General features: G+C 38.7%; 1 protein-coding gene across 2 annotated transcripts in view; it reads left to right on the plus strand.

The window, feature by feature from the left end:
• The first annotated feature begins 1,466 nt into the window (after positions 1 to 1,466).
• Positions 1,467 to 24,389, plus strand: part of ATP10D (ATPase phospholipid transporting 10D (putative)) — a 129,729-nt gene continuing 106,806 nt past the window's right edge. For both annotated transcript variants that reach the window (XM_040238145.1, XM_040238146.1), the window contains exon 1: positions 1,467 to 1,679. The gene's annotated coding sequence lies outside the window, so the exon portion shown is untranslated. The remainder of the gene's footprint in view (positions 1,680 to 24,389) is intronic.

Below are 24,389 nucleotides of genomic sequence, written 5' to 3' on the forward strand. Positions count from 1 at the left end.
CCTGCTACTGCATTTTTTAACTTAAATATAATGTAGATTTTCATCTAAGACAATTTAAATCTAAGCCAGTGATTCTCAACCTTTGCTACAGATTAGAATCACATGGAGAGCTTTAAACAAATAAAAGAGATTGCTTGAAGTCCATCCCCAGAGATTCAGATTTAATTGGCTTGGGTGGGGCCTTGGCATCAAGATCCTCAGTTGACTCTGATGTGTAACTTGTTAGAACCCGATTTAAGCAATCCAAACTGGCTGCAAATACCAGCTCCCTGCCTGAATTGTCCTGGTATGCATCCTCTCAAGAAAGCCCTCCACTGAGATTATTTCAGCATCAGTGCTGAGGGGAAATTACAGAAAGCTCTCCCCAGGAAGTTTGGCTATCAGAAAAATTGCTTCATCTTTTATATCATTTAGAGAGAGTCTAATGATTGTAAAAAGGGTTACCAGGGCCAGGAATTTCAAAGACCACGAGATTGACACTCTGGTCTACTAGGCTAGGCTTATCCCAGAACTGACAAAACTTGCCTGCAAGAAAGAGTTTCCTGAATTGGCTATCGCAGGAAGCCACACCCAGAACTTGTTTCTCCTTGTCTGGGAGAGGCACCTCCTCTGTAGGTGCAGGAACTTGTTCGGCCTCTCCAGCTTGACCTTGCAAGTCTCCTAGCTCCATGGTTTTGTACCGATGGGCTCTTCACTATTAGCGAAACGTTCGTACTATCATTTAGTTTTCTTCACTCTTGCCACATATTTAAACGTTTGAGAAACTGGAAGATAAATATACAAAAAAAGTTGTGGAGAGATTTGCCCCTCTTTATCTTCGTGGGATAAAACAAGTGGCAGCCAGTGATTCTTACTATTTGGTCTGTGTTATTGTTCTGCCTTCTCTGCATGCCCTTTCCCTTTCTCAAGGCACTTCGCAGGTGAGAAGTGTTGAGAGAGTTGATGGGTTGTTGGAATTTACTTGGAAGTAAAATATATTTTTAAAGCTGTGAGTTTTAAGCTAGCAGACCATGGCAGCACAGAGCCATATCATTCTGGGTGAAGAAGGGGATAGAAGGTCAAGGAGTGAGAAGAAAGCCCAAATAATTTTTTTTTTTCTCAATCTTTTCTAGTTAACATCAATATTAAGTATTTAGATTTGACCCTTTTACCCTCCAAAAATAATTCCCAAGAGTTTCAAGTTTAGGTAAATGAATGAACTGTTAAACAGAATTTCAGCGATACAAAAATAAACCGAACACCTAAGCAGGCAGGTTCTGGGTTACTGGGAGACATCTGCATCAAGCAGACAGGAAGCTCCCGCCAACAGCTGGAGCTGGGAAACCCCTCGGCGGCCATGCCCCGCCCCTTGCACCTGACGTCACGAGAGGTGGGGCGACGAGCGATTGGCCTTCCGCGGAAGCTCGGGCCACTCTGCATCCCTGCGGAAAGGGGAGGCGGAGCAGCGGAGGCGGGCCGCCGGGAGCAGAAGGTTGCCAGCTCGCCCGGGCTGGGCTCCGGTTTTGGCAGCTGACTTTGAGAGCCGTCTGAGAAGTGTTTTGTTGGGTTTTTTCCTTCAAAGCCAAATGGCTGGCGTAGAAGCATAACCCGCTTCCTCTCTTCGGATCTGTGCTTGGTTCTTCTCTTGCATCTTGGGACTTGTGACCATCATGCTGTGATGTGTGCCCAGAGAGAAACTGGTAAGGGTGAACCAGCGAGCCGCTTTGACGGTTTCCCTGCCTGCCTTTTCACTACTCTTTTCCTCTGTTTCTTTACTCTGTCCTCTGCCTCCCGCAATAGTGGTGTTCAAACGGATGAAGTACCTCAAAACTGGACTTTGTAGCTTTGTTAAACTTTAAAAAGAAGAATCTTACACTATTTTCAGTCACTTGATTACAGGAGAGGGATGACTTTTCTGAATGCTGGGTTTTATGAAAAGATAAGTTATGCATACACACCCTTTGTCATCTCATTGTGAAATCGAACAGTTTAAAGCAATTTTGGCTCTGTTTCAAATACAATGAATAGAATAGGGATTGAAATTTTTACCCAGTAGATAAACCACGGATTGATTCCTTAGGAAGAAAAAGGTGTTTGTGTTGGAGCTTGCCCAGAAATAGTTTTTACAGGAGCCCTACCAAAAAGCCCTCAATTTTCCATGCAAACACTAATTTTGCAGAGCTTCATTGTTGTTTGGGGCACCCTTTACTTTACATTGTAAAACCTGTGATCATACTTTATACAGCAGAGAGACATCTGGTTGGTTAGTGAAACCCTCCATTCTGGAAGGTCAGGCTCCCTGTGCCTTCAGAAATCATGTATTTAAACTATTCATAATCATAAGGGCACGTCTATTCGGGTATCTAGAGTATTATCTAAATAAAACCAAAGATTTTTCTTGCTTCTTTTCACATAAGTTCTTTTCAAGGAGAAAAACAATTTCGTAGTCTGAGGGCAAGTCTCTGACTCTAATCAACCTTGAAGGAGGACCCACAAGGATAGGGCACTCCTTATCCACCAATGTTACTATATCCGAAAAGTAACTCCAGAGTAGATAATATTTTGAAATTCGGCTAGGTCACCGTTTCTGGGAAGAGTACCATCAGAAAGAGATATTTGGTGGCTTGTTTAGAGCCAATGTGTAGCACATCATCATTGTAACGGTAAATTCATTCACTGCCCAGGTGTAAGCACTCATTCCAGTTTACCCCACAAAGTAATCTCTCTCCTTCTGAACTCTTCTGTCCATGATACAGATACATATTACCTACATTGTGATAATTTATCACAAAGAGATCATGCTATATAACTTGAAAAACAACTCTCCAACATTCAAAACCTTTTAGACAGTTTTAAAAAGTAACACTGTAACTGCTAAACATTTGTTAAGTTGTATGAAAAAGAGGGAGAATCTGAGCAGTCTAAAATAGGATGTCAGTACTGTTTGACCTTTGCCTAATAACTGAATATTTGTTCAATACGATTGCTTGGTGACTAAATAGAATTTGAATGGGATATCATTTATTTTGATGTCAGTAAATGGAGGAAACGTTTAGAATTTGATTATAATTTGTAATAGAACAGAGATGATACATCTGTTAGACAAATGGACTTAGAATTAACTTGAAAAATTAAGAGGTAAAAAATGCCCACATATTCAAGCCGTCTCTACAGACCTTATTGTCTGATCTAGTTGAAAGTAGTCTTTTAAATGAGGCAAAACCAAAGAAAATGCTACAAACAAGATCACTTGAGGATCCTCAAAACTCAAAGCATTAGCAGCTGTGCAGGTTTCCTTTTCATCTGAAATAGGTTTCTTGTGAGTATATTCTCTTAAAACATCATTCCCTTCCTCCCTTCTGTGAAAGAATTTCAATCTGAAATTGATAGAATGAATGATTTCCCTCATGTGCCTTTAGGAAAGCGAAGCTTAAAGACTGGGAGACCAATTTCCCATAAATGCCGGATTTACAGAGGGCTTCCCTGGTGGCTCAGACGGTAAAGAATCTGCCTGCAATGCGGGAGACCTTGGTTTGATCCCTAGGTTGGGAAGATCCCCTGGAGGAAGGCATGGCAGTCCACTCCAGTATTCTTGCCTGGAGAATCCCCATGGACAGAGGAGCCCAGCGGGGTACAGTCCATGGGGTTGTAGACACCATGGAATGACTAAGCACACACACACACACAGAAGTCGATAATTTGGAATTTTCTTAAATGTCAAGGAGTTAATCGGAAGTTTTGCCTTTTATCAGCATTGGAAAGTTTTTGCTTATGATTTCCAGGGTAAAAAATAAGTGACCCAGGTCAGGTTGGTGTCCAAAAAACGAGTTACATTGAGTTTCTCTTGTATGATTAGACTGGTCGTATCTGCTCAGGGAATTTTCAAAGCAGGTCTCCATTTATTTTGACTTTTTAACACTCACTGAACTCTCTCGGTACATGCCCTGCCCATAAACACAGCCTGTTCCAAACCCTGCCTGCTTCCCCGGTGGCTCAGTGGTAAAGCCTGTGACGCAGGAGATGTGGGTTCAATCCCTAGGTGGGGTAAATCTCCTGGAGAAGGAAATGGCAACTGACTCCAGTATTCTTGCCTGGGAAATCCCATGGACAGAGGAGCCTGGTGGGCTACATTCCATGGGGTTCCAAAGAGTCGCACACGACTAAGCTACTAAACAACAACATTTCAAATCCTCAGTGAACTCACTTCTGGCTTGCCATAGTTCAAGTGTCCCAAATTGTAATTCCTCTGTTATTCCCAAATAAAGTCGTTTCTTTGAGCATGCCTCTCAATTTACCTCTTTACTAAGATGGAATTTCTACTGTAGATGGATTTATTTCATTTTAGAAACCATCTTAGTCATAGAAACAGTACTTTTCACAAAGCTAGTATCACAGTTAGAGGAAAAGTAATGGTGGTACTAGTTTTGTAAAAGAGTGTGTCCCTATGGACTACAGACCATCAGGTTTCTCTGTTCATGGGATTTCTTCCCTTAATTTATTTTGCTAAAATCTACTTACTCCATTTACGACCATTCTGAAAGAGGAAGATGAGTACAACTACAGTTCTGTTAAAAAACAAAACTTAAAAAATTTCAACTCTTTATGTAGGATAAATAATTTAAAAAATATTATTTTGGTTATAAGGAAGGTGAAAATTAGCCTTAAATTATCCAAAAATGTGAAGTCTTTCTTCAGTTTAGTGAATGAAGTCGCTCAGTAGTGTCCGACTCTTTGCAATCCTATGACCATGGCCCGCCAGGTTCCTCAGTTTGTGGAATTTTCCAGGCAAGAATACTGGAGTAGGTTGTCATTTCCTTCTTCAGGGGATCTTCCCCACCCAGGGATTGAACCCAGGTCTCCTGTATTGAGGACATATACTTTACTGTCTGAACCACCAGGGAAGCATTCTTCAGTTTGTAGTACTCATAATTACTTAGCACTATGTTTAAAAATTCTCATTCCTCTTACAGACTATAATAATACATGGAAAGATCTACTAAAAATCTTAACTGTCCTTTCTTCTTTGCTAAAGTCTTTCATATAGAGGTATTCTCAAATAGTTTAATGACATATTCTACTAATCTGTGATGTCCTTCAGCCAACAGATTAACCTTGCCATGTTAGAAAAATGCCTGTCTTTTAAAAAATTTTTATTGAAGAATAGTTGACTTACAATATCATTAGTTTCAAGTGTGCAATATAATGATTCAATATTTTATACATTATGCATGAAGTTATTACAATATTATTGTTTTCTCTGTGCTATGCATTATATCCCTGACTTATTTTATGAGGTAGTTTGCACCTCTTAATCCTCTTCACCTGTTTGATCCATTCCCCCCTCCCTTCCTGCAACCACTAATTTCTTCTCTATATTTGAGTCTCTCTGCTGTGTTATATTTGTTTGTTACTTTATTAAATTTCATATATAACTAAAAACATACAGTATTCTTCTTTTTTCTGACTTATTTTACTAAGAAAAATAACCTCTAGGTCCATCCTTGTTGTCACAAATGGCAAGATTTCATTATTTTTTTTATGGCTGAGTAATCTTCCATTGTGCGTATATACCACATCTTTTGATTTTTTTTTTTTAATTTTTTTTTTTTTTTATTACAAAGGACAAAACAAACTTTATTGTGAAAGAAAGACATTTAGGGGAAAGAAATTTCATTAGTAATTAAAGTCATGCACAATAATGCAAGTAAAATCATTTTTAACGGTTGACTTTTCATCCATTAATCTAATAAAAATCATTAACTATGGTCTGCCAGTCTATGTAGAAGCACGCACATGTTAAGACTTGTTCAGTTCAGTTCAGTTCAGTTAAGTCACTCAGTTGTGTCCAACTCTTTGCGACCCCATGAATTGCAGCACGCCAGGCCTCCCTGTCCATCACCAACTCCTAGAGTTCACCCAAACTCAACATCTATCAAGTCAGTGATGCCATCCAGCCATCTCATCCTCTGTCATCCCCTTCTCCTCCTGCCCTTAATCCCTCCCAGCATCAGAGTCTTTTCCAATGAGTCGACACTTTGCATGAGGTGGCCAAAGTATTGGAGTCAGCTTTAGCAGCAGTTCTTCCAAAGAACACCCAGGGCTGATCTCCTTCAGGATGGACTGGTTGGATCTCCTTGCAGTCCAAGGGACTCTCAAGAGTCTTCTCCAACACCACAGTTCAAAAGCATCAATTCTTTGGCACTCAGCCTTCTTCACAGTCCAATTCTCATATCCATACATGACCACTGGAAAAAACATAGCCTTGACTAGACGGACCTTAGTTGGCAAAGTAATGTCTCTGCTTTTGAATATGCTATCTAGGTTGGTCATAATTTTCCTTCCAAGGAGTAAGTGTCTTTTAATTTCATAGCTGCAATCATCATCTTCAGTGATTTTGGAGCCCCCAAAAATAAACTCTGCCACTTTTTCCACTGTTTCCCTATCTATTTCCCATGAAGTGATGGGACCAGATGCCATGATCTTCGTTTTCTGAATGTTGAGCTTTAAGCCAACTTTTTCACTCTCCTCTTTCACTTTCATCAAGAGGTTTTTTAGTTCCTCTTCACTTTCTGCCACTAAGGTGGTATCATCTGCATATCTGAAGTTATGGATATTTCTCCCTCCCGACAATCTTGATTCCAGCTTGTGCTTCTTCCAGTCCAGCATTTCTCATCTTTTGTATTCATCCATTTATTGAGGAACACTTAGGTTACTTTCATGTCTTGGCTATTGTAAATAATGCTTCAGTGAACATTGGGGTGCATGTATCTTTAGTGTTTTAATTTGGGGGGGATAAATACCTAGAAGTGGAATAGCTAAGCATGTGGTGGTGGTGGTTGTTCAGTCATGTCTGACTCTCTGTGACCCTATGGACTGCAGCGTGCCAACCTTCCCTGGCCTTCACTATCTCGCGGAGTTTGCTCCAGCTCATGTTGATTGGGTTGGTGATGTCATCCAGCCTTCTCATCCTCTGTCACCTCCTTCTCCTCCTGCCCTCAATCTTTCCTGGCATCAGTCTTTTCCAATAGAGCCAGCTCTTCGCATCACCAAAGTGTGGAACTTCATCATCAGTCCTTCCAATGAATATTCAGGACCGATTTCCTTTGACTGACTGGTTTGATCTCTTTGCTGTCTAAGGGACTCTCAAGAGTCTTCTCCAATACCACAGTTCAAAAGCATGATTCTTGGGTGCTCGTGCTTCTTTATGGTCCAAGTCTCTCATCCATACATGACTACTGGAAAAATCAGAGCTTTGACTAGATGGACCTTTGTTGGCAAAGCTATGTCTCTGCTTTTTAGTTCTGTTTTTGAGAGGACTCTATTGTTTTCCAGAGTGACAATGCCGATTTACATTTCAATTAACAGTGCACAAACATTCCCTTTTCTATACATTCTCACCAATACTTGATGTTTCTTTTCAATGATAGCCATTTTGATAGGTGTGAGGTAATAGCTCATTGTGGTTTTGATTTGCATTTCTCTTCTGAATAGTGATGCTGAGCATCTTTTCAAATGCTTGGTCATCTGTATGTTTTCTTTGAAAAATACCTATTTAGAGTCTGCATTTTTTAGTCAGACTAGCTTTACTTTTTGATACTGAGTTGTATGAGTTTTTTTAAAAAATATATTTTGGATATTAACCCCTTATCAGACATATCATTTACAAATACCTTCTCCCACTCAGTAAGTTGTATTTTCATTTTGTTGATGGTTTCCTTTTTTGTGAAATAGCTTTTTCATTTGATGTGGTCCCACTTACTTTTGCTTTTTGTTGCCCTTTCCCAAGGAGACATATCCATAAAAAATATTTCTAGGACTGATATAAAAGTATACTGCCTGTGTTTTTTTCTAGGAGTTTTTGGTATCCGGTCTTAGTAGAAACCTTTCACTTTCCAAGTTTATTTTTGGTTTATTTTTCATCCTTTCACATGTGATTGTCCAGTTTTCCTAACACAACTTATTGGAGAGGCTGTCTTTTCCTCATTGTATATTTATGCCTCCTTTGTCAGACATGTTACGTCTCTTTAGTTGTGTCCAACTCTTTGCAACCATTGTAGCCCACTAGTTCCCTCTGTTCATGGGATTCTCCAGGTGAGAATACTGGAGTGGGTTGCCATTTCCTTGTCTAGGGGATCTTCCTGACCCAGGGATCAGACCCAAGTTTCTTACATCTCCCGCATTGCCCAGCGGGATCTTAACCACTAATGCCACCTGGGAAGCCCCCTTTGTCAGGGAGTAATCAATTGACCAGATGTGGGTGGGCTTCTTTCTGGGTTCTCTATTCTGTTCCATTAACCCATGTGTCTGTTTTTGTGTGAGTATCATACTGTTTTTATTACTGTAGCTTTGTAGTATAGTCTGAAGTCACGGAGCATGATGCCTCTAGTTTTGTTCTTTTTCTCAAGATTGCTTTGGCTAGTCAGGATTTTTTGTAGTGCATACATATTTTAGGGTTACTTATTCTAGTTCTGTGAAAAAATGCTGTGGATGAATTGATAGATATTGCATTGAATATGTAGATTGTTTTGGAAAGTACATTCATTTTAACAATATTCTTGTGATCCATGAACACAATATATCATTCCATTTATTGGGGTCAACTTCAGTTTCTTTTATAAAGGTCTTATATTTTTCAGAGTACAGGTCTTTCATTTTCTTTGGATTTATTCCTGGCTATTTTATTCTTTTTGATGCAATTGTAAATGAGATCAGTAGCTCATTTTTATTGTATAAAAACGCAACAGATTTCTGTGTATTAATTTTGTATCCTACAATTTTACTAAATTTATTCTAGTTTTTCTTTTTTGGTGGAGTTGTTAGAATTTTCTGTATATAATATCATGTCATCTACTAGTGACAGTTTTAATACTTCTCTCCCAGTTGTATGTCTTTTATTTTTCTTTTCTGATTGTGTAACTTGGGACTTCCAGTACTATGTTGAATAAAAACGGGAGCGTGGTCATACTTGTCTTATTCCTGATTGTAGAGGGAAAAGTCATAGCTTTTCACTATTGAATAGGATTAGCTGTTGGTTTGTCATAAATGGACTTTCCTATGTTGAGGTATGTTCCCCCTATACTCACTTTGTTGAGAATTTTTATCATAAATATATATTTTAAATAATATCCTATTCCTTTGAATATAATTTTTTCATCTTAGTAGGTAAAGACTTATTACTAGATATCCTTCTTAATTTCCCATCATTCCTTAATTTGTACTTGAAACGCAAACCATATTGAACTACACAGTGTTATGTAACACTGGGTTACAGGGTTTTCCAGCTGCCTTACCTTTATTCATATTTTCTTTTCTAAAATTTATAGATCTCATATCTGATTCTAGAAATTTCCCAAGACTCAGTTAAAGTTCTGTCTCTTGGGCAGCCTACCCTACTTTTCTGTCTTCCAGTCTCATGTCATGTATTCTCCTAAGATGTTCTAGTTCCGTAAAGGTATGTACTGCATGATTAGTGTGACTTATTTATTTTATTTTTGTTGAATTGAGTATTTTGACTGGTTCTGGGCATGTTTATTCATTCTCAAAAGCACCAGCACTGTGCCTATAAGACAAGGTAAAGGAAATGAACACTCAAAGGTAAGCTCCTAGAAGACAGAGATTTTTGTCTGTTTTGTTCTCTGATTACTGTTACCTGTTACAATGCCGGCATAATAGTGGAAGCTCAGCAAACATTAGTTGGAAGAATGAAGTTGAGCACTTTCAGTGTGCTGGACAAGTACTGGTGCATTGATTTCATAAACCTCCTTTTAAAACAGTGAGAGGCTGAGTAGTATTCCATGGTATATAGTACACATAAAAAGGATCACATGTGAGTCAGTTCTAATGAGGTGGATGGATCTAGAGCCTATTATGCAGAGTGAAGTAAGTCAGAAAGAGACAAGCAAATGTATATTAACATGTATCAGTGGAATCTAGAAAAATGGTACTGATGAACCTGTTTGCAGGGCAGCAATGGAGACGCAGACATGGAAAACAGACTTGTGGACGCAATAGGGGAGGAGGAGAGAGGGTCACTGAAACACGTACTTTACCATATGTAAAATAGACAGCCAGTGGGAATTTGCTTTATGATGTTGGGAACTCAAACCTGGTGCTCTGTGATAACCTAGAGGGGTGAGTTGGGGTGGGAGGAGCAGGGGATGCTCAAGAGAGTGGGGACATATGTATACCTATGGCTGATTCATGTTGATGTTTAGCGGAAACTAACACAATCGTGTAAACCAGTTGTCCTCCAGTTAAAAAGCAAAAAATTGTCGTTTAAATGAAAAAAAGTATGAGGCCTATGATTTTATTTCCATTTTACAGATGAGGGAACTGAGGCTCAGGCTAAGAGCTTGTGATACTGACTGAGAATCTGAGTGTCAGTACCATTGGAACTCTTTAGAGCCTGTGTTTTTTCTACTAACTGCAGATGCATCTGCTGTTTTGAAAACAGCTGATTATAATATCACTTTTAATTCAAATGGATGTGTTTTGGAGGATGGAGGGCATCTAGTAATTATTGGAACTGACCACTTATCATGAATCCAATTTCTAATTCCAGTGAACACCATCCATTTCTTTTTAATACCATTTGTAGTTTTCATCTATCTCTTATTGCTATGTATATACTGTACTCAGTAACACTTAACTTGCAAGCTTTGGGGACAGTTTAAATATAGTCATCCCTCCCTGCCCTTAGCCCTTAGTGGCTCAGACTGTAAAGAATCTGCCTGCAATCCAGGAGACCAGGTTTGATCTCTGGGTCGGGAAGATCCTTTGGAGAACGGAATGGCAACCCAATTCTTACCTGGAGAATTCCATGGTTGGAGGAGCCTGATGGTCTACAGTCCCTGGGATCGCAAAGAGTCAGACACAATTGAGTGACTAACACTTACTTACGTATCCCTGCCTATCTGTGCGAGGTTGGTTCCAGAACCCACTGTGGATATCAAAATCCACAGATGTTCAGAATGCAGAGTTGACCCTTCATATCATCAGTTCCGTAATTCAGCGAGCCATGGTTGGTGTAGTACTGTATTTATTGAAAGCCATCAGCATATAAGTGGACATATGCAGTTCAAACTCATGTTGTTCAAGGGTCAAGTGTATGTATGTTGAGACAGTTTAAGTAATTGACATATGTAATCTGTGCTTCTGTTACTTTGTCATGTGCTGAGGTTATTTTTATCCATTGTGGAATTATCTATGAAATATTTATATCATATTTTAGTGACCAAAATACGTCCAGAATTGAATCTTAAAAAAAGGTTTTAGAAATGAATTAAACCTCTTGTTCATTATACTGGAATATTTTTTTAATAATTCAACTAAAATAATACCTGTCTTCATCATTTATCCAGTAATGCCACAAGCTTAAAAATTATAGTCTTTCATGTGTTTATTTGGTTTATAATTTAATAGCTCAGGTTAATGATCTGCAAGAGGCCTTTGGAAAACATTTGTGGTCTGTTTAGTTTTATGAGTATATACATTCTTTCAATGCCTAAATTCTTTCCATTTTAGCTGCAAATAACTCCACTTCCCAGTTTATGCTTTTTTCCTCTTATTATTCCATATTCTTTTAAGCGTTTTATTTTCTTTTGCTTTTTACAAATTTCCATGATGACTAATCCAGAAAATAATTGCCCTACTTTTTATGTATAAAAAAGTAGTTTCACTAATTATTTAAATAATGTATGCATCATGGGGGAGTAAATGAATAGTTGCATAAAAATGATACTTAATAGTAATGAATCCATGGAGAATATATACTTTAAAAATCAGTCTCTCTAAAACAGTCACAGATATAGAAAACAAACAAACTTATGGTTACCAAAGGGAAGGAGTAGGGGGAGGGATAAATTCCATAAATTATGGAATTAGCAGATACACACCACTCCATGTAAAATAGATATGGATTTACTGTGTAGGACAGGGAATGGTATTCAGTATCTTGTAATAACCTATAATAGGAAAGGATTTTTAAAAAGGAACTATATATATGACTGAGTCACTTTACTATACATCTGAAACTAACACAATATTGTAAATCAACTATATTCAATAAAAAATAAAATTTTTAAAAGGTACAAAAAAATCTCTTTAGAGCAAATTTGGGTTGCCTAGGCTCATGGTTTTAAGTCTGGTCCCCAGTGTGAGAGCATCAGCATCATTCGAATTTATTAGAACTGCCAGTTCATAGGCCCCACTGCCGACTGACTGAATCAAATTGGGGCGAGAGTGTGTGTACCAGGTGGAATCTGTGCTTTCACAAACTTTACAGTGATTCAGATCTCTGGCAGTTTGAGGACACAGGCTTAGGCCTAAGAATCTTAAGATTTCTTTATTTTGTTATTTTACTTAATTTTAAAATTGTTATTTGATGTATAGTTGATTTACAATATTAGTTTCCTGTATGCAACATAGTGATTCAGTATTTTTATTGATTACACTCCATTTACAGTTGTTATTAAATGTTGGCTGTATTTCCTGTGCTGTACAGTCTCTGCCCTTGCAGCTTTTTTATACATAGTAGTTTCTGCCTCTTAATCCCCTATCCCTGTCTTGCCCTTTTTCCTTCCCTCTCCCTGCTGGTAACAACTAATTTGTTCTCTATATCTGTGAGTCTTTTTCTGTTTTGTTATATTTGTTCTTTTTCATCTTTTGGATTCCATGTGTCAGTGATAACATACAGGATTTTCTCTGCCTGACCTAACAGCATAATAACCTGTAGGTCCACTCATGTTGTGGCAAATGACAGAATTTCACTATTTTTTATGGCTAAGTAATAGTCCATTTTCAGTGTGTGTATGCGTGCATGTACCACATCTTTATCAGTTTATCTGTTGATGGACACTTAAGTTGGTTCTGTATTTTAGCTATTATAAATTCTGCAATGAACATAGATCTTTTTGAATTAGGATTTTCATTTTCTTCAAATACATAGTCAGGAGTGGAATGGGTGGATCATATGCTAGTTTTTTGAAGAACCTCTATACTGTTTTCCACTGGGCTGCTGCACAAGTTTATATTCCCACCGAGAGTGTACCGGGATTCCCTTTTCTCCACACCCTCATCAACATTGTTATTTGTAGACTTTTTGGCGATAGACGTTCTGACGGGCGTAAGATGACACCTCATTTTAATTTATATTTCTCTGATTAGTGATGTTGAGTGTTTTTTCATGTGCCTGTTGACCATCTTTGTCTTCTTTGGATTTCAAAAATCAGGTGGAATTGACCAAGTAGAATCACACCAAAGCACCCCACTCCATCATTCAACAATACTTTTTTCCACACTTTTTTCATTGCTTGACTCTTATCCTCTTAAAAATCAAATTCTTTTTTGATGAGTACTCATTCCCTGGACGCATAGTGTACCACAGTGAACCTGACTGGACATTAATTTATTTAAAAAAATACTCATTGAGTACTTGCTATGTGCTAGGCATTTTCCAGTTAGTTACAGGTGAAAGCAGTGTACCAGATGGTCTCATAGAGGAAACAGACATGAAAATAATAATTATAGCTCATTCCTCTATCTTTTGAATAATCTTTTAAAGCTTATCTTGAGGATCACAATACAGTGTGTTTATTATGTTTTACACACACAAAAATACACACTTCATCACAGAGCTTAAGGTTGCAGTCTTTGTATGAATGAATAAAGATAACACACTAGGCGATTTGTATTCTTCTGCCAGTTTAAAAAGATACTTTGTAGTTTTCAAAATGAGCACTTATCTGGGGTTTAGCTCCACTTACTTATCTATTGGTTAGTGTTCTAATGCTCTCAGTATTTGCTGTTCTGAAGCCTGGCCATAAACATCTCAAAGTTTGTCCCAAAGGAATTGATCTCTGAAGTATTTCAGGCAATGAATGAGGGAATCGCATGAACTGCTTGCAGGATCCCTCTCCTGGACTGTGTGGTCTTTGAAGACAAGAACCACAGAGTTTACACATAACTTTTCATCATTTTGGTTGTAATGCCTGGACAGTACTTTGCTGACATATGGTAGCCTTTCGGTAGCTATTTATTAAACAAATGTGTAAGGAAAAGCAATCTCTGAATGAGAATAGGTTTCACTAAAATAAGTCTTCTGTTTCTATATTACTGCTTTCTGAAGACCACTGAGATGGTTAATTTAGTTTATTTGTTCTAAAGTAGTTGGAAATATGAGTTCAAATTTCATAGAGGCAGATATTTGGGCAGCCAAGGGAGACACAAACCTATGAAAATAGTCATGAACATTCAAAACAAAGTCTTCAACTGCTGGTTGAAAACCTATAGATATGCCTCTGAAGACCCTGAAGGCATCACTATATAGAGTACTTTACAATAATTGGTTCTTTGAGCATTTTGGTGATGAATTCTCAGAAAGAAAAACTTATTCAAAATGTTGTATAAAATGTAGGAACATTGAGAACACAATGATTTCTATCATGAAGAAGTTATTTTGATATTTAAGGGATAAACTTTAAACCTCTTGAAAAAAATAGGGTACTCAGAAGAACTTCCTTCCTGAGAGATTTAGAACAATGAAATTCAAATACCTCAGCTATTTTTAAAAATAGGTTCTATTTGTTTTATTTCCCCTTTTATGTCTTTTTTGTTGCAGAGTCGTCTTAGCAGCCATTTTAGGGTTACCTGCTAAAGATCTTCATTCAAAATATAATAATTTTAGCATATATAATAAAAGCTATAATACCATGAGATAACTAAGCTTATATTACTTCTAGAGGTGGTATGTATAAGATTGTTAGAGGTATTCTGGTTGTTACTGCATATAAGAGAGGTGTTATTTTAGTCATTTGTTCATATGTCTATTCCACAAATATGTGTTGGAAGCCTGCTCTGGGTGTCATACTGTTCTAAGTGTAGGTTACATCAGTGGACAAAGGAGATAGAAATTTCTACTCTGGAAGGGGAGACAAGAACTAAAATACAAAAAAATTATAGATTGTTAGAAAATGATTAAGTTTATGAAAAATAAGAAAGGGAAAAAGTATAAATTGCTGAGACAAGGCTGTGTAAGGAGTGGAATGAAGGAGGGGCAGAGGAATGGATTGGAGAGGACATTGGGAGGTAGGTGTGTGTGCCCTTCATGGCTTTTATTATAATTAACATGGTAGCCTTTCAGTTCAGTTCAGTTGCTCAGTCATGTCTGACTCTTTGCGACCCTGTGAACCACAGCACGCCAGGCTTCTCTGTCCATCACCAACTCCTAGAGCCTACCCAAACTCACGTCCATTGAGTCAGTGACGCCATCCAACCATCTCATCCTCTGTTGTCCCCTTCTCCTCCTGTCCTCAGTCTTTCCCAGCACCAGGGTCTTTTCCAGTGAGTCAGCTCTTCGCATCATGTGGCCAAAGTATTGGAGTTTCAGCTTCAACATCAGTCTTTCCAATGAATATTCAGGACTGATTTCCTTCAGGATGGACTGGTTGGATCTCCTTGCAGTCCAAGGGACTCTCAAGAGTCTTCTCCAACACCACAGTTCAAAAGCATCAATTCTTCGGTGCTCAGCTTTCTTTATAGTCCAACTCTCACATCCATACATGACTGTTGGAAAAACCATAGCTTTGACTAGATGGACCTTTGTTGGCAGAGTAATGTCTCTGCTTTTTAATATGCTGTCTAGGTTGGTCATACCTTCCAAGGAATAAGTCATTTAGGTTCCAAATGAAGTGTTAACAGGGCAGGTTCGGGTGTTGGACTCAGGTGATAGTGGTGGAGTGATGCCAAGTGGTGAGAATCCAGATATACTTGGAAGGTGATGGTGGTGATGCTCAGTCATGTCCAACTCTTTGCGGCCCCATGGACTGTAACCTGCCAGGTTTCTCTGTCCGTGGAATTTCCCAGAAAAGAATACTGGAACGGGTTGCCATTTCCTACTCCAGGGGATCTTCCCAACCAAGGGATTGAACTGACGTTTCTTGCGTCTCCTGCATTCGCAGACAGATTCTTTACCACTGAGCCATCCAGGAAGCCCCATATTCAGAAGATAGAGTCAGCAAAATCTACTGACTATGTGGGTTGTGAGACACAGGACCCTGGATGATCCAGAGGCCTTTGGGCTCAGGGTCCTAGAAGGTGGAGCTACATTCAACTAACTGAGAAAACTAATCTGTGGAATAAGCAGGTTTTGGTGGGGATAGTATCAGGAGTTCCATTTTACACATGTTACCATTTGATGGTGAGCCCAGATGGAGATGAGCTGACTAGTTGGCAATCAGAAGTACATATCTGGAAATTAGGAAGAGATCCAGTCTGTGCTGGAGGGTGGTTATATGGTGGGGAATCTGTAGAGGTTCTCTTCTGAGGGCTTTGACTTTCCCAGTAAAATAGAAATATGGTCTTCAGCAGAGAGGGAGCTGTTGGAAATTAGAGGAGAAAGTCTAAAACAGTTGTCTGTAAAAGTGGGAAAGTGAAGAGACTAGAAATGCTGTATGACTGCAGTTGGCATATCTGGTCAACTAGTAGTTCATGGTCAAGAATTTAAAGTAACCCTAAGCCTGCTTATTTGCCACCATATCTTTGCACAAGTTGTTACTTCTAGCCCCCTGGCATGTTTATAAGAATATTGCTGCTATCACAAAGGCAAAACATAAAAAAAAAATGAAGTGACACTTTTCAGGGACCTTGTGTATTTCTCTTCGCCACTTTCAACTTTTCAATATTGGAACAGAGTATGTAGAGATTCAGATCAAACTGATTTGAGTTGGCCAGGAAGTTCACTTGGGTTTTCTGTAAGCTGTAACTAGGGTTTGTCCAAGAAAGAAGTGAAAGAGGAGCTAAGAGGCTGAGAGACTATACAAAGAAGTGATAGTGGTGTTGACCACAACATTGAGACTAAGTAGGGAAGTGTGGCCATGCAAGAATGAAAGGCAGTGAGAAGGTGGGGGAGGAGCAGCTGCTTGAAGGTCCCTGTGGGGTCAGAGAATATGGAAGGCAGAATGTAAATGAATCATTTATCTGAAACACATGTTATGTGTATATACTGAATCATGTTTCAAATATATGGAAACTTTCTATTGAAGGCATCTAATACATTTTTTAAACTTAAATGCAAATTTAAGTTTAAATTTGAATCTGTTAACTTCAGTTTTGCAAATGAAGTATGCCTTCAGTATTTTTTCCTTCTAAGTGACTTTTCCTTATCCTAGTCCTTTGGAGAGGCTCTGTGCCTCTGCCAACCTGTTGCTCAAGTGCTTTTGCCCTGTGTCAGAGCCTCCTAATAACTACAGAGGCTTATTTGCAGTAGCCTTGGGTGAGTTTCTCACTCTGAGCCTCAGTTTCCTCATTTAAGTGGGGATAATAATTTGTCCTTTATTGTAAGAACTAACATTAATGTGTATTTATACCTTGCACAGAACTTGACATGTCTTAAAAAATGGTAGATATTGTTATCATCTTAGGCTTGTAGAATGAATCATATTTTATTAGTTGAATAACTGAATCTCAAAAACTTGCTGTTCTGTCATTTCAGTAACATGTTATTTTAGAAGCATCTAGGATTATCAGTGTCAAAACATTGTATTAACGATTGCTATCATTAACCTTTTAAAAATTGTTTTTAATTGGAGGATAATTGCTTTTCAGTACTGTGTTGGTTTCTGCCGTACAGCAACATGAACAGCCATAGGTATACATATGTCCCCTCCCTCCCGCCTCCACCCCGACCCACCCCTCTAGGTTGTCACACAGCACTGTCACACACTCCCTGCATCGTATAGCAAGTTTCCACTGGCTCTCTGTTTTACATATGATAATATATATGTTTCAAAGCTGCTGTCTCAAATTGTCCCACTCTCTCCTTGCCCCACTGTGTCCACAAGTTTGTGCTGTCTGTCTCCACTGCTGCCCTGCAAGTGGTTCATTTAGTACCATTTTTCTAGGTTCTGTGTCTGTGTGTGTTCATATATGATATTTGTTTTTCTCTTTCTGACTTGCTTCACTCTGTGTAATAGGCTCTAGGTTCATCCACCTCATTTGAACCGACTCAAATATGTTCCTTTTTATGGCTGAGTAATATCCCATTGCATATATGTACCACAGCTTCTTTAGCCATTTCTGGGTTGTTGGGCATCTAGGTTGCGTCCATGTCTTGGCTATTGTAAATGGGTCTGTGATGAACATTGGGGTACATGTGTCTTTTTCAGTTATGATTTCCTCAGGGAATATGCCCAGCGGTGGGGTTGCTGTGTCATATGGTAGTTTTATTTCGAGTTTTTTAAGGAATCTCCATGCTGTTCTCCATAGTGGTGGTATCAATTTACCTTCCCACCAAGCAGCACAAGAGGGTTGCCTTTTCTCCACACTCTCTCCAGCACTTATTGTTTGTAGATTTTTTGATGATGGTCATTCTGACCAGTGTGAGGTGATGCCTCATTGTAGTTTTGATTTGCATTCCTCTAATAATGAGCAATGTTGAGCATCTTTTCATGTGTTTATTAGCATCTTTATGTCTTCTTGACTTCCCTGATGGCTCAGTTGGGAAAGAATCCGCCTGCAGTGCAGGAGTCCCGGGTTTGATTCCTGGATCAGAAAGATCCACGGGAGAAGGGAAAGGCTACCCACTCCAGTATTCTAAGAATTCCCCTGTGGCTCAGCTGGTAAAGAATCCACCTGCAATGCAGGAGACCTGGGTTCGATCCCTTGGTTGGGAAGATCCCCTGGAGAAGGGAAAGGCTACCCACTCCTGTATTCTAAGAATTGCCCTGTGGCTCAGCTGGTAAAGAATCCACCTGCAATGCAGGAGACCTGGGTTCGATCCCTTGGTTGGGAAGATCCCCTATAGAAGGGAAAGGCTACCCACTCCAGAATTCTGACCTAGGGAATTCCATGGACTGTATAGTACATGGGGGGTTGCAAAGAGTTGGACACAACGAGCGACTTTCACTTCATTTCATGTCGTCTTTGGATAAATGTCTGTTCAGATATTCTGCCCATATTTTGATTGGGTTGTTTATCTGGTTATTGAGCTGCATGAGCTGCTTATATATTTTGGAGATTTATCCTTTGTCAGTTGTTTCATTTGCTGTTGTTTGCTCCCATTATGAAAATTGTCTTTTCACCTTGTTTATAGCTTCCTTTGCTGTGCAACAGCTTTTAATTAGGTCCCATTTGCTTGTTTTTATTGCCAGTACTCTAGAAAGTGAGTCATAGAAGATCTTGCTGTGGTTTATGTCCAAGAGTGTTGTGCTTCTGTTTTCCCCTAAGAGTTTTATAGTTTCTGGTCTTACATTTAGGTCTTTAATCCATTTTGAGTTGATCCCTCTGTATGGTGTTAGGAAGTATTCCAGTTTCATTCTTTTACACGTAGCTGCCCAGTTTTCCCAGCACCATTTATTGAAGAGACTGTCTTTGCCTCATTTTATATTCTTGGCTCCTTTGTCAGAGATAAGGTGCCCATTGGTGCATGGGTTTATCTCTGGGCTTTCTATCTTGTTCCAGGTCTATATTTCTGGGTTTTGTGCCAGTATCATACTGTCTTGATGACTATAACTTTGTAGTATAGTTTGAAGTCAGGGTGGTTGATTCCTCCATCTCCATTCTTCTTTCTCAAGATGCTTTGGCTATTTGGGGTCTTTTGTGTTCCCATACAAATTGTGAAAATTTTTTTTTGTTGTTGTTCTAGTTCTGTGAATATAGCATTGATACTTTCATAGGGATTGCATTGAAAGTATAGATTGCTTTGGATACTGTAGTTGTTTTCACAATATTGATTCTTTCTACCCAAGAACATGGTATATCTCTCCATCTGTTTGTTTCATCTGTGATTTCTTTCATCAGTGTTTTATAGTTTTCTGCATACAAGACTTTTGTTTCTTTAGGTATGTTTATTACTAGGTATTTTATCTTTTTGTTGCAGTGGTGAATGGATTATTTCCTTAATTTCTCTTTCTGATATTTTTGTTGTTAGTGTATAGGAATGTAAGGGATTTCTTTGTATTAATTTTATATCTTATGACTTTAATACGTTCATTGATTAGCTCTAGTAATTTCCTGGTGGCATCTTTAGGGTTTTCTATGTATAGTATTACTTCTTTTCCATCCTGGATTCCTTTTATTTTTCTTTGCTGTGCCTCCAAAACTATGTTGAATAATAGTGGCAGGACTGGGTCCCCTTATCTTGTCCTTATTAACCTTTTAATGTATGTTGATTTTTTTTTCAGCTTTAAGAATAGACTAAGAGAGTGGGAACTCACTATGAGTATAGGTGAGATTTTTTTTTAGTTCCCAATAACAAAGGTACATGAATATACATGCATCACTTACCTGTAGTTTTGCTAGCTTAATTCAGTTTTGAGTCAAAGCATCAGACAGAGGTGACTCATTTAGGTGTGTTATTCCTTCAGAAAAAAAGTTGAGATATATTAAAAAGAGATAGATATTTAAGTGTCTATATATTGACATATATGTTTCAGTGTCTATATATTGGGAGATATATATATATATATGTATGTGTGTGTGTGTGTAGGCTTTATTCTCACACAGGAGAATTGAAAAAACTCTTTGTATTTAATATAAGTTTGGAACACTAAGAATGGATAAATTTTTCTATATAAAACAATGCATTTCTTTACCCCAGTTATATTTTATACTGCTATCTTCTTTCTGGGGCTTCCCTCATAGCTCAGTTGGTAAAGAATCCACCTGCAATGCAGGAGACCCCAGTTCAGTTCCTGGGTCAGGAAGCTCTCCTGCAGAAGGGATAGGCTACCCAAATAAAAATGTTGTATTTGAAAATTCTAATTTGACTCATCAACAATGATATAAGCCTGTCACTTTTTGCTCTGCTTGGCCCCCTCCCTTATTCTGGGCTAGAGGCTGCTGCTCTGATGTAAATAGAACTGTATTGTTTGTTTCTGTCTCCCCACTATTAACCATTGAGTCTATTTTTCAGGCCATGGTTCTTGAATGAATTGGGACTGAGTGAGCTTGATTTAAGCATTCTTTTCTAGAAAGGGGTATGTGCTTAAGTAAAATGGACTTTTTCCTGTTTAGCATCCTAAAAATGATAGAACTGTCACAAAGATTTTTTTAGTGGTCAAAGTGAAAGATACTTAGTTTCTTATATTCTCATGTAGCACTTCCTTTCATGATACTAACCACCAGGTATCAAAAGTAATAGTTCAGTGCTTTTGGTGATGTATTACCCTTGCCTGGCCTTAATATGGAGCAAGCATCTTATCTGCAATGATTTTGGAGCCCCCCAAATAAAATCTGTCACTGTTTCCATTATTTCTCCATCTATTTGCCACGAAGTGATGGGACTAGACGCCAGGATCTTAGTTTTTTGAATGTTGGGTTTTAAGCCAGCTTTTTCACTCTCCTCTTTCACTTTCATCAAGAAGCTCTTTAGTTTCTCTTCACTTTCTTGACTTCACACTCCAGGATGTCTGACTTTAGGTGAGTGATCAGACCATTGTGGTTATCTGAGTCATTAAGATCTTTTTTTTTTTTTTTTTTGTCTTTTTGGGCTCCAAAATCACTGCAAATGATGACTGCAGCCATGAAATTATAAGACACTTGCTCCTTGGAAGAAAAGCTATGATGAGCCTAGACAGCATATTAAAAAGCAGAGACATTACTCTGCCAGCAAAGGTCTGTCTAGTCAAAGCTATGGCTTTTCCGGTAGTTATGTATGGATGTGAGAATTGGACCATAAACAAGGCTGAGTGCCGAAGAACTGATGCTTTTGAGCTGTGGTGTTGGAGAAGACTCTTGAGAGTCCCTTGGACTGCAAGGAGATCCAACCTAAAGGATCCAGTCCATCCTAAAGGAAGTCAGTCCTGAATATTCATGGGAAGGACTGATGCTGAAACTGAAACTCCAATACTTTGGCCACCTGATGCGAAGAACTGACTCACTAGAAAAGACCCTGATGCTGGGAAAGATTGAGGCAGGAGGAGAAGGGGATGACAGAGGATGAGATGGTTGGATGGCATCACTGATGCAATGGAAATGAATTTGAGCAAGCTGTGGGAGTTGGTGATGGACAGGGAAGCCTGGCGTGCTGCAGTCTATGGGGTTGCAAAGAGTAGGATACCACTGAGTGACTGAATTGAACTCTGTGTATTCTTGCCACCTCTTCTTAATACCTTCTGCTTCTATTAGGTCCATACCATTTCTGCCCTTTATTGTGCCCATCTTTGCATGAAATCATCCCTTGGTATCTAATCTTCTTGAAGAGATCTCTAGTTTTTCCTATTCTATTGTTTTCCTCCTTTTCTTTCCATTGATAATTTAAGAAGGCTTTCTTCTCTCTCCTTGCTGTACATTGGAACTCTACATTCAGATGGATGTATCTTTCCTCTTCTCCTTTGCTTTTTGCTTCTCTTTTCTCAGCTATTTGTAAGGCCTCCTCGGACAACCATTTTGCCTTTTTGCATTTCTTCTTGTTGGGGATGGTTTTGATCACCACCTCCGGTGCAGTGTTACGGACCTCTGTTCATAGTTCTTCAGGCACTCTATCAGATCTAACCCCTTGAATCTATTTGTCACTTCCAGTGTATAATCGTAAGGGATTTGATTTAGGTCATACCTGAATGGTCTAGTGGTTTTCCTTACTTTCTTCAATTTAAGCCTGAAATTTTCAATAAGGAGTTCAATGTCTGAGCCACAGTCAGCTCCCAGTCTTGTTTTTGCTGACTGTATAGAGCTTCTCCATCTTTGGCTACAAAGAATATAATCAGTCTGATTTCAGTATTGACCATCTGGTGATGCCCATGTGTAGAGTCTTCTTTTGTGTTGTTGGAAGAGGGTATTTACTATGACCAGTGCATTCTCTTGGCAAAACTCTGTTAGCCTTTGCCATGCTTCATTTTGTACTCCAAGGCCAAACTTTCCTGTTTCCAGATATCTCTTGACTTCCTAGTTTGCATTCCAGTCCCTTATAATGAAAAGGACATCTTTTGGGGGTGTTAGTTCTGAAAGGTCTTGTAGATCTTCACAGAACTGTTCAGCTTCTTTGGCATTTGTGGTTGGCGCATAGACTTGGATTACTGTAAATAGAATAGTATTAGAATAGTATAGAATGGTGTTTCTCAAAGTGGGTCCCAGGACTAGCATACCAGCACTACTTGGAAACTTGTTAAACATGTAGATTCTAGATCCCCAGCCTAGATTTGCTGTATCAGACTCAGGGGTGTGTCTCAAGACTTCCTGATGCATCCTGGCGTTTGACATCCACAAAAGGCATCTTGAAATGACTATGCACAAACGTGTTTTTCTTTTTAGGGCGAGTGAGCTCGTGTATATATTTCAAGTTGTTTGTTGGCTGGTGATGGGATGATCTCAGAAATTTTAAAATACCTACTGGACTCAAGGGAGTTCATTATCCTGTATTTACCTTTGGTTATCTGCCCTGCTGCAAGCTTCATTAAGCATTCATTAAGGGAAACGGGGTTTTTGAGAACTGACTGCTTTCAAGTACATTTATGTATAAGAGGGAACATAGTATGATATGTAATTTTAGGTATGCTCTTATTGAATGATTAGCTTTTATATCGTCTAGAAAAATATACCCTGGTTAGAAATAATTTAGCTTAAAATGATTATATTTGATTATTTTTAATTTTATATATAAGTAGGATTGTGTAGTTGGAAAGGCATGCCTTTGGAATCAAAAATTGTATGTCTTGAGTTCTGGAAACCTTCCTTGACTTCTTGTTTCTTCTTCTGAAAAACGGAAATAAAACTCCACACCACGTTGTGAAATTTAAATGACATGAAAAATTTATTTCATAAGCAGTAATAATCCTTGCAGAATTGCTTGTACTTATTCTCTAAGCAGATCTTGGTTTATGTTTATTTCTGAACTTAATTGATTTTAGGCTTAAAATTGATAGCTTGTAATTTTCACAACTTCGTTTATTTTTTAGGCTCTGGAGTAAAATGAATATTGGCTCATGTAGCATCATGCAGGCCTAATGTTAAGCTCAGGTGCTTTGTTGTTCAGTCACTCAATTGTGTCCGACTCTTTTTAACCCCATGAGCTGCAGCACAGCGGGCTTCCTTGTCCTTCACCATCTCTTGGAGTTTGCTCAAACTCATGTCCATTGAGTTGGTGATGCCATCCAACCATCTTCTCTGTCATCCCCTTCTCCTCCTACCTTCAGGCTTTCCAAGCATCAGGGTCTTTTCCAGTGACTCGGCTCTTTGCATTAGGTGACCAGAAGTGTTGTAGCTTCAGCTTCTGTATCAGTCCTTCTAGTGAATATTCAGAGTTGATTTCCTTTAGGATAGACTGGCTTGATCTCCTTGCTGTCCAAGGGACTCTCAAGAGTCTTCTCCAGTACCACAGTTTGAAGGCATCAGTTCTTTGGCTCATCTATATACTCTCACATCTATACAAGGGCAGTTTTAGACTGTTGCATAGCTATTATTTACAACTTCTTCCTTCA

This window comes from Oryx dammah, unplaced genomic scaffold (assembly GCF_014754425.2).
Source record: "Oryx dammah isolate SB20612 unplaced genomic scaffold, SCBI_Odam_1.1 HiC_scaffold_3, whole genome shotgun sequence".
Taxonomy (NCBI): domain Eukaryota; kingdom Metazoa; phylum Chordata; class Mammalia; order Artiodactyla; family Bovidae; genus Oryx; species Oryx dammah.